We start from the raw sequence: 11,366 nt of genomic DNA, 5'->3' as shown, positions 1-11,366 counted from the left end.
AAAAAAAAAACAAAAACAAAAAACTTGTAAAGCAATGGCAAAAGATATTCGTACTTGTTTTAATTAATGGGAATTTTAGGCTATCACTACAAAAAAGCATCTAATCAATTGATAGCCTCTGAGCTTGAGATACTTAAAGTATTAAATAATATTTTATTTTGAACCATTATAAATGATGTACCATTTTACTTTAGTAATTTGTTTTTAACTTGAAGAATTATAGGTTTTTTTTAATTGGAAGAGTTCTTGGAAGATCTTATGTCTAGTGCTTCTCAGTTTGTGGGCTTTAGTTATCACAGAGGACTCCAGCACATACTGAGGGTGAAAAAAAATGTGTACACATTTTAAGAAAGGAAAAACTATTAAATTTGTAATACTCAACACATGTTTGACTTCTGCAGTTGTAAGAGGTGCTCAGTATGACTCATATTCATCTTTTATTATTGGTGTATATTGAGCATTACAATTTTAATACAGTTTTTTTTTTCTTAAAACGTGTATACAATTTTTGGCACTGTGTGTGTATACTAAGCATGATATCCTGGCTGCCCAAATGTCTTAGATACTTTGATTTTCAAACAACTGGTGACTTTAAAAAGGGGCATTTATTTAAAAGAATTATTGACTTTAAAGTAACTTTTTGTTCAGTTATTTTTTAATCTGATGATAAAAAAGTCATTCTAGTGTTTAAGGTAACATCACATTGTTACCCCACATGAAATGGTTAGGAACGACTAATTTAAGTCAGCCCTCTAGAATAGGAAAGGGGAAGACATATCAAAACATCTTAAAGAAATCAAGGACTTGAGTAACCTGCTGTTATTAGTTATCGTCCTTGAAATGAAATCATTCTCGCCCAAATGATCATTTATTTTTCTGTCTTTTTTTTTTTTTTTTTAAATCAGGGTCAACAGTGACATTGCTGTCTAAATAAGTCCAGTAGATATCTTTTAATCTTCATCTTACTTGATTCTTGGCATTACTTCACACAGTGTTTTTTGTTTGTTTTCTTAATAAAGATAATGTCTTACTCCGTTGCTGAGGCTGCAGTGCAGTGGCTTCATCATACTTCACTGTAATTGCAAACTTTTGGGCTCAAAGTGATCCTCTACCTTGACCTCCAGAGTAGCTAGGACATGCCTGGCTAATTTTCAGATTTTCCTGTAGAGACAATCTTGCTATGTGTGTCCATGCTGATCTCTAACTGCTGATCTTCCAAAGCACTAGGATAATGTAACAGGTATGAGCCACCATGACCAGCCAGATCACATTGTGCTTTGTTTATTTATCTTTATTTTTAAGAGAGAAAGTCTCACTCTGCTAACCCAGATAAGGGTGCAATGGCACAATCATAGAGCTCACTGCAGCCTCAAACTCTGGGCTCAGAGTTTGAGTCCTTAGCTGGGACTACAGGTGTCTACCACCACACCTGGCTAATTTTCCTATTTTTAATTTTTATGGAGACAGGGTCTCACTCTGTTGCCCAGCTGGTGTCAAACTCTTAGCCTCAAACCATCATCCCACATAAGTCTCCCAAAGTGCTGGATCTGAACTATTACATTTTTCTATTATTATTATTATTTTTTTTGTATCCTGATATCTCCATCACTGATTCTTAGCCTTCTATCCAGACTTTTTTCCTGCTTCTTCCATTTTTATCATAAGCATTTTTGTCTTACACTCTGCACGTTTCCTCTATGCTGGCTTGTCCTTCACTTAGCACTTTTTTTTTTTTTTTTGGAGACAGAGTCTCACTGTGTCGCCCTCAATAGAGTGCTGTAGCGTCACAGCTCACAGCAACCTCAAACTCTTGGGCTTAAGTGATTCTCTTGCCTCAGTCTCCCAGGTAGCTGGGACTACAGGCACCTGCCACAACACCTGGCTATTTTTTGTTGTAGTTGTCATTGTTGTTTAGCTGGCCCCAGCTGAGTTCAAACCCATCAGCCTCAGTGTATGTGGCTCATGTGGTAACCACTGTGCTATGATGCTGAGTCTTTTTTTTTTTCTCTTTTTGAGGTAGAATCTCACTTAGTTGCCTTGGATAGAGTGCTGTGACATCATTGCTCACAGCAACCTCAAATTCTTGGGCTCACACGATTCTCCTGTCTCAGCCTCCTGAGTAGGTGGGACTAAGGCACCTGCTACAACGTCTGGCTGGTTTTTCTGTTTTCGATAGAGTCAGGGTCTCGCTTTGTTTGGGATGGTCTTGAACTCCAGAGCTCAGGTGATCCACCTGCCTTGAACTTCTAGAGTGCTTGGATTACCAATTAGCACTTAAATACTGAAGACACCTCAATTTCTTGTCTCTAGCTCTTTAATTTCTTGTCTCTTGCCCAGTCCTCTCATGAAGCCCAACTTAAAAGAGAATCTTCAATCATTACCTCTCAAGTATTTCACATTCAGGCTCCTCTTTTTCCTAAGAACGTCCCTTGTTGATTAATTTCTCAGGCCAGAAACTTCGATGTTATCTCTAAGATTTTACTTTTTTCATATGCTTCACATCTGATCTATAAACACATCCAGAAAACTCCCATATCATAAATATGTCTTAAATAGCTGATTATTCCATTCCCACTGCTGTCATTTCCTACTACTTTTTCATTTTCCTTCGATCTCTTTTGTTATTGCTAGAGTAAATCACATCAGTCCCATGTTTAAAACCATTGATTGGTTTTCTGATTATCGTCCACAAGATAAAGTTCAAACTAATTATGATTTAGGGTCTTGATTCTGCCTACCTCTTCATCTCTTGCCACTCCTCTTTATTTTGGCCTTTGTATGTTCTGTGAACACTGCCCCTCCTCTTCATCCTTCAGGTGACAACGTGGAGGTTATTGCACCTTTTGTCAAACCCCCCTTTACTAAAGCATACCACCTATGATTTCATAACATCCTGGACTTTTCCCTTCCATTGCTCTTACCACATGATAGAATTGCTCATTTGTATTTCCTGCTCTACTCTTCAATCTGTGAAGGCCAGGACTGGCTGTATCTTGTTTACCATTATATTCTCAGAATCTAATAAAATGCCTGACACATAGCAGGATTTGAGTAAGTGAATGAAGTTTTATTCTTTGACTAATAATTAAGGGGCTCCTTTTATATCTACAAGTAAGTCTATTTACATATGTATAAAATTGTTCAAATTGTGTTATTTTTTCAAAATTTCCAGCTTTCCATTTTTATTCTACCAGTTGATCCTGGATTTATTATAATAGTCTTAAACCTCATTTAGGCATTCTTTTTATGAATCACTTGACTTTACATGACCTACAACCATAATCCAGCAGAACAGCATTCTTATATGGATGTTCTTCTCAGGTGAAAAGTGCTTTGTATTATGATTTAGTAGATTGGGTTGATTGTGGACTTTTAAAATTTCAGGGCATGAGATGAGAAAGAATTGTCTTACTAGGTTTGATTTCTTAAATTTGATTCCTTATTATCTTAGGTATCTTATTATTATAGGTTTGATTCATATAAGAGTAATAGTTGGTCAATAAGTATTGAAAAATTGTTTCTTATGTAGTAAGTGTTCCAGAGTTGATTGCTACTTTTGTAAAACTGGGATTCAAATATGATAAATATGCTTTTTGAGTTTGGCAAATTTAAGAAAATAAAATCTTTCTAAGAGAATCATTTGCAGACCACCTCTTCCACTTGTTGGATATTATACCTGGATGTAAGTGTAACATTATGGTGACAAGTTAATATCTGTTTTATTTCTCATATGTAGAGTAATGTAGCTTATTGTATCTCCTTTTCTTTCACAGTGACTATATGTTATCATCAGGATAACATTTTTATAAATACTTGGTAGAATTTTCATTGGTTCCTTGTTGGCATATGTGTATCATTGAAAGCTTTCTGTCATGTGGTCAATGTTGTGAGACTTGTTTTTAGAGGCTATTGTTTTAGGGTTTTTCCCCCCAGATCTCCTGAATTTCTGTGTATGCTAATCTTTTTAGGATTGTTATTCCTCCCTGGAATACTTGTCCTGACTGTCCTTTGTCAGTGATTTTTGTTTTAGTGAAGATTGTTGTGAGCTTCACGTTAAGCAAACTCTGATTGTTTTCTTATCTAAATATCTATAAGTATTAATGAGTATCTATATATATATTAAGATCTATAGCTTTCCTTTCCAAATTTAACTCGTTTTCCAGAGTAGATTTTGCCTCTTCAAATTGAGGGGGGAGCTAGGTTTGCCTCTTGTTTGACAACTTTCAGTACACATAAATGTTTGCTGAAGAGAGAAAAGAATATTTAATGTTTCTCATTGTTTTCTTAGATTTATTACCTGAGTTCTTAGCTTTTGATCCTGTCTTACGTAGTTTTGGATTTACATATATGTATATACATTTGCTACTCTTTAATAATTTTCTGCCTGTCAGCTGCATATTTACTAATCATCTAATGTATAGTCACATGTTGCTGAACAGTGGAGAAATGCATCCTCAGGCAGTTTCATTATGGGAACAGAAACCTAGACAGCATAGCCTATTACACACTAGATGAGATGGTATAGCCAATTTTTTGTAGGTTACAAACCTGTACAGCATGATACTGTATTGAATACTGTAGACAAGTGTAACACAGTGGTATTTATGTGCCTACATATAGATAAGATACAGTAAAAATATGAAAAAACAGGTTAAAAATAGTATACCTGTATAGGACACTTAGCATAAAGCTTGTCAAATTGGAAGTTGTTGTAGGTAAGTCAGTGAGTGGTAAGTGAACTTGAAAGCCTCAGACATTACTGAATACCGCTGTAGTCTATATAAACACTGTACACTTAGGCAGCCCTAAATTTATTAAAAACATTCTGCTTCAATGATTAACCTTAGCTTACTGTAACTTTTTACTTCATAACTTTGTTTTTTTTCAACTTTTTCAACTCTTTCACAATAACGGCTTAAAACAAACACAGTGTACAGCTTTCCACAAATATCTTCTTTATATCCTTTTTCTTCAAGCCTTTTCTTTTTTTAAATGTTTTAGTATTTTTTTTTACTTTACACTTTTTTGTTAAACGCTAAGAAACAAACACACTAGCCTAGGCCTACACAAAGTCAGAATCATCAATATCACTGTCTTCCACCTCCACATCTTGTCCTACTCGTTGGAAGGACTTTGGGGACAGTAACATGGAACTGTTGTTTCCTATGGTAAGAATGCCTTCTTCTGGAACACCCTTTGAAAGACCTGCCTGAGGCTGTTTTATAGTTAACTTAAAAAAAAAAAATAAGGGGACACACTCTTAAAATAATGATAAAAATGATAGTATATATGTAGGAAACGCATAAACCAGTATCATAGTTGTATTAGGCACTGTACATGATTATTGTGCTGTACTTCTGTGTGCCTGGCAGTAGGTTTGTTTACATCAGCATCACCACAAAAGCTTGGGAAATGCATTGTAACAGCTGTAACATTGCTGGCAAATCAGCTCCCTTATAATCTTACGGGCTATTGTTGTGTATTCAGTCCATCATTGACTGAAACATCATTATGTGACACATGACTGTACTTTTACTTTAATGTTTGGATTGGTGGTAGTTCTTTTGAGAGGATGCCAGTTTATTTTTTCCTGCAGTGACCTCTAGTATGTTCCTTCAAGATAAAGACTATGCTGTTGCTGGTTCTACGGTAGAATCACATCAACTAAAATGAATAAAATTAGAACCTCCATAATTGACCAATTCCATAAGTTGATCTAATTTTTATAGTATGGACATGCACCACATGTATGTATCAGCACTGTAAGCCTAGTTCCTTATGGCGGCCACCTCCGTATGTTGACTAATTTGTTACAGTCCTTGAGGGGGTGGTCAACTTACAGAGTTGTACTTGCTTGGCAACTGCTGTACTTGCTTGGCAAAAATAAAGAAAAAGAGCTGATTGCACTCATATTTCTATGTGTCTTAATGACCTGTGTCCTTGAGTGAGCAAGACATTGATACCTCAGTCTGTTTTCTTTGTTTCGGTTCCAGAGTGTGAGTCTGAGCATGCTTCTCATGATAAAGATTCAAAGAATTTTTCAGAAGGAGTTTTGAGGGTGGTGCCTGTGGCTCAAACTCAGCCCTGGACAAAAACTGCAAAAAAAAAAAAAAAGTAATATTGGCAGTTAATAATTTTTACTTCATGCATTAACTTCAGAATTCCCTATAAGATTTGGCTCCAGATATGAGCCATATATTTAAATATGTGTTGAATTTATTTAGGAGAATCACATGGGGTTTACTCTGCTGACAGTAACTCATTATGAGGAGATGGAAGTTGGAAAAGGATGGGAAAAGCCAAATTTTCTAGTAGATCATTTAAATATTACTTAGATTGTGTGACATAGTAGGCAGAAGTAAATATCTTTTCTTTTTCATAATTTGTCCATATTCTTACTAGTAGTCACAAAGTTTAAATTTATTCCCCTGTGTTATTTTCTTTGGATATTGAATACATAGTACCTAATCCTTTTCAAACTGTTTCCTTTTACAAAGAGATTAGTGTTTTTGAACCCACCCAACTTGCATGTAGGAGGCCAGAGTGGTGAAAGTGGGATAACAGAGTTTAGAGGCTTTTATGTAGGGCTATTGGGTTTTGGAGGGAATAGAGATAGAATGACCTGATCCAGCTAACTTGTTAAAAGGAGCTTTCAGATCAATTAGAAACTAATTTTTTGTATGAAATGAAAGGGAAAGATCCATTCTTATAGAATTTTATTGTAAAATATTATGGAACCTTGAGAAGTTTTCCCAGTGACATTAATTGGTGTCTTTATAGTCTTTTAAACCACTGAAGTAGCTTTTGGACAGGCAAATAGACACATGAAAATATACTAGTGGTTCAGGATATTCCTGTTGTGTTTTAGATCTCTATGTCTTCATTTCTCGTTTGTAAATACATACTTTCAAAATTGTCTTTGGGCTTATTTTCTGTCTTTACCTTTTAATTCTGAAAGTTTTTAGCATAGTTTGAGAAGTAAACAGAAGGAAAGGTGACTTAAAAGCAGTGCAAAGGATTTCTGTGGCATAGAATTAAAATCCCTTCTGTGATTGGTGGTTGTATATTTTATAATTTCCAGGGATGTCTAACCTGTCTTTCCTTTTTTGCCACACATTAGAAGAATAATAAGAGTTGTTTTGGGCCACACATTTCATTTTTTGATTTGCCAAAAAAAAAAAAAGGTCTTTGCATACTTTTTGTGATATCCAACACAGCAGATAAGCAAAAAAAAACCTGTGGCTTGCAGGTTGGACAACCCTGGTTAGACCTTTTCTTGTAGTACATTTATTTTAATTTCTGTCTGATTTTTGGTTCTGGTGTTGTGAAAATAGGATTTAGTTCCTGGCAGAGCAGAAAGCTGGTGTTGATTGATGAAACCAGCATTGTACTAACAAGCTTTTTTTTTTTTCTTAAATTCTGTCAGGCAAAAATAAGTAACTTTTCTGTTGTATTGCCATCCTTTCTCTGCATTTTTATTGATGAAGGGTAAGCAATTGGACGGAAGGAAATGGGGATGAGCAGAAGGTGATAGGGAATGTTTACCAAGATTGTGCTGTCCACAAATGTGGTTTGGTTACTTTCTGGAGTGCCACTGGAAAAGCAGTGGAAGAAAATTTGCAGTTTGGTTAATTACCTATGCAATGTGATTCTTTTCTGTCTCAGTGTCATTGAGGGAATCATTTTTTTTCAGTACAATAGGAAATTTAGCTTGGACTTTAACCTTTGGAGTTTAAGAATTTTTAACAATTTTTAGAAGGAAATTGTTAAAAACCTGACTAATTCGAGGTAAATAGCTTTGAAAGATTTGAATGGTTGGCTTTAGGTTGTTTAGATTTTGGTAAATAAGAATAAGAAGTATCTGTTTTTCTAAAAAGATGAAGCCTTGCATACCTCTCTCTCTAGATTCTTAGATTCTGTTCTTTTAATTTGTCAATTTTAGGCAGTTTTAGTGCCTCTATTTGTATTCTTGTGTATGATTTACTCTTAGCCTCCTGATAGACTGGTAGATGGGAAAGATTTTATTGCTTGTTTTTGCTAATGAAACAATTATTTACTCTGCTCAGAAAGCGTTCTTTTTATTTAATTTGTAAATCTTTAAAGTACTAAATACATTTCATAAGCATTTTAATGTGCCACATTATTTTCTACATAAAGAGTCCTTACTATTTTAGGGTATACTTAGTATATTAGGTAGATTTTCAACAACTTAGAAACATTGAAAACTTAATACAAGGAGTTAAACTAATGTTTTTCTTTTATTTTTATTTAATATGAACAGTAAGTGAGTTTATTTTAAAGCTTTTTTCAACACATAAAGGTTTGTAATTATTGTGTCTTTTTTGCCAGATGGTATCTGTGCTTCATCTGATGCTTTTGAATGGTGTTTTGTCTCAGACTATCTTCTTTTTGTTAATATTTGCCTTCTATAACTTACCTTTTTTTTACCTCTGTTTTTTATTTCACATTGTGCTCTACAGGCAGTCTGCAGTTATTTTACAATTCAGGTTGATGATCTGTCTTTGAAGATGGGGCTCTAACCTATTCACATTCATTGTTATTGACATGTTCAGTGATTGTTGCTATATTTACTCTGCTTTTTTGTTTCTTCATTTGTACTCCTTTCTACCTTTTTGGGGTTTTTTTGATTGGTCATTTCCCCGCTTTGGAATTTATTTGTGGTGGTAAAGTTAGTCCTATGTTTCCATTCTTATTGTGTGCAGTCTTGAGTGCTAGTTTGGCTAGGTATAAGATTTTATACTAGATATAAGACTTGAAGTACTCTCTTTAGAACTTTGAAATTGTTACTTAAATTGGCATTTAGTACCAAATGTTAGTGGTAGTCTGGCACCAGATTGGTTTTTTTTGGTTTTAAAGTTGATCTGTTTTTTCTTCCTAAACATCTTGGGGATTTTTGTTGTGAAATTTTCCCATACTGTGTTAAAAAATGTGTATCATTTTTCTTTCAACTCCAGGAATTTTTTAATGATTTCCTTAGACTCTCCTATGCCTTTCCTTGTAGAACTTAAGATAGGCAAATGTTGGAACTTCTGGATTTATACTCCATGTCATTTAACTTTTTCTCCAAACTTCCCACCTCTCTGTCCTCTATTTTCATGACATTCTGGTAGGTTTCCTTGGCTCCACCTTCTACTTGTTATACTTTGCTGTTTACTCCTCAGATGTGCTGTTCTAATATACAGCCTGTTCATTGAGTTAATTATAATAATCCTCTTTCATTTTTAAGATTTCTAGTCTCTTTAAAAACAGCCTTTTTTTTTTTGATTGCAAGATAACCTGTCATTTCTCTGATAGTAAATTTTCTGTTTGCTTGGCTTACCCTGCTTTCTCAGATACTAGTTTTCTCTTTGAATTAGGTGCTTCCCTTTTACATACCGATTTCCATTTAGTATTAATAATTTTTAATTGTGTGGGCTCTTGAAAGACAGAGGCAAAATACGCCTGTTACTTGTCTTTTAAGTGTAAGGGATCCCTCACTTCTTCTAAGTGGCACAGCTCTACTTCAGTCTGGCTTTAGCTTCTCTCCAGTGGAGTAGGAAGATTAAGATTGCTCAGGTTATCTCATACAGATTTTCCAGCAATCATCCTGATGGTTGCCTCGCAGAGCCCACAGCTACTTAAAGGACTCCTAGTTTTCTTCTGCTGTGGGTGTTTCTGTGTCAGTTTAGTTCACAGTCCTGAAACATATGCATCTTTGAAATGTGTTTCAAGGCCAATTTTTCTTTTCTTTCTTTTTTTTTTTTTTTTTTGAGACTGAGTCTCACTGATTCTCTTGCCTCAGCTTCCCAAGTACCTGGGACTATAGGCACCCGCCACCACACCTGGCTATTTTTAGAGAAAGGGTCTTGCTCTGCTGGTCTTGAACCTGTGAGCTCAGGCGATTTGCCAGCCTCAGCCTCCCAGAGTGCTGGGATTACAGGTGTGAGCCACCATGCCCAGCCTGTTTAACTTAAAATTCAGAGTGTTTAGAAGATGATTAAGGCTATCAACAAATGGAAAGTTTTAAATTCATCTATTATTACTTTATATGTGTTTTTCTTAGTTGCTTTCACCTTCCCACATCAGTTTTAAAATATACTTATTTCTTATTGATCCTAGGTAGCTTAAACTAGCTATATAATATTCTGAACTTACTTAAGAGTTTCCTACAAATGCTTTGTACAGTATACTTTTTAAAGAGAACCATAGCCATAGTCACACTAAAGAAGGAAAATAATAGGTAAGCAGAGGGGAAAAAGCAGGAAAGAAAAATGAAGCAAGAGTAGGGGAGAAAAGAGAAGAGTTGCTGTATCTTCTTCTCTTTCTGACTAAAAGATCCCCTTGGCCCCAAGCACTTGGCTTTCACAGATTCTTTTAATCATTTGTGGAGGTAGACATTTCTGCTTTTGCTTTGTCAGTGCCTACTTGTTGGAGGTGTAGGGATTCATTCATAGGACCATGTCTGTTGAAGTTGCATGATGCTGACAAAGACATGCCACAGAGCTCTTGGATCTGGTGGCTGGAACCTGGATAACCAGATTTATTGCTTCCCAAATACTGGCAAAAGTATTCAAAACTCTCCTCAGTGGGTATTAACTACCAACTTTTTTATCTTATACACATGAAGCCTATGAATTTGGTCTTCCAGAAAGCAGCCACTGAGATAGATACAAGAGGACAAGGGGTTTATTGATGAGCAAACAACATACTTGAAGGAAGAATGGTAATGAAGATGGAAATATCTATACTACACCATTGACAACCAGCCTAACAGAAAAAAATAGCCAAGTATATGAATAAGTAGTCTTCAGAGTAAGAAAGCCAATGGCCAATAAACGTGAAAAGATTTTCAAATTCATTAGCAGTGAAGAAAGTGCGAATGAAAGTAATATTAGAATGTTACTTTATACCAGCATTTCTTAACCATGACACTGTTGATATTTGGGGCTGTTTGTGCATTGCAGGATGTTAGCAGTGCCCCTGGTTACTATTCACTAGATTTTTATAGTACCTTCCCTGCTCTCCCCAGCCCTGCTCTCATGCCAGCAGTTGTGACAATGAAAAATGTTTCAAGACATTGTCAAATCTCTAGGGGACATTTGAGAACCACTGTCTTATGCTTAGAGCATAAAATTAAACATACTTATCACATCTAATGCTAGCCAGAATTATGGGAAAGTAGTGCTTTAAAGCACTATAGCCTTTTTGGAAAAGTCTTGAGTGTTTTGAAATTTAAAAATATATAAACCTTTTAACTGGGTACAGTGGTACATGCCTCTAATCCCAGCTATTTGGGAGGCGAGGGGAATTGGGGGTCACTTGAGTCAAGGAGTTTGAGACTAGCCTGGGCAAAATAGACTCATCTC

The 11,366-nt window shown here is 35.4% G+C and overlaps 1 protein-coding gene across 1 annotated transcript in view; it reads left to right on the top strand.

The window, feature by feature from the left end:
• TOMM70 (translocase of outer mitochondrial membrane 70) overlaps positions 1–11,366 on the top strand; it is a 38,175-nt gene that overhangs the window by 3,352 nt on the left and 23,457 nt on the right. The gene's annotated exons all lie outside the window — the stretch shown is intronic.

The sequence above is a fragment of the Otolemur garnettii genome, unplaced genomic scaffold (genome assembly GCF_000181295.1).
Source record: "Otolemur garnettii isolate 467f Iridium unplaced genomic scaffold, OtoGar3 scaffold00009, whole genome shotgun sequence".
NCBI classification, from domain to species: Eukaryota; Metazoa; Chordata; class Mammalia; order Primates; family Galagidae; genus Otolemur; species Otolemur garnettii.
The sequence above is the reverse complement of the archived record's forward strand: the minus strand, read 5'-3'. Positions and strand labels throughout refer to the sequence as shown.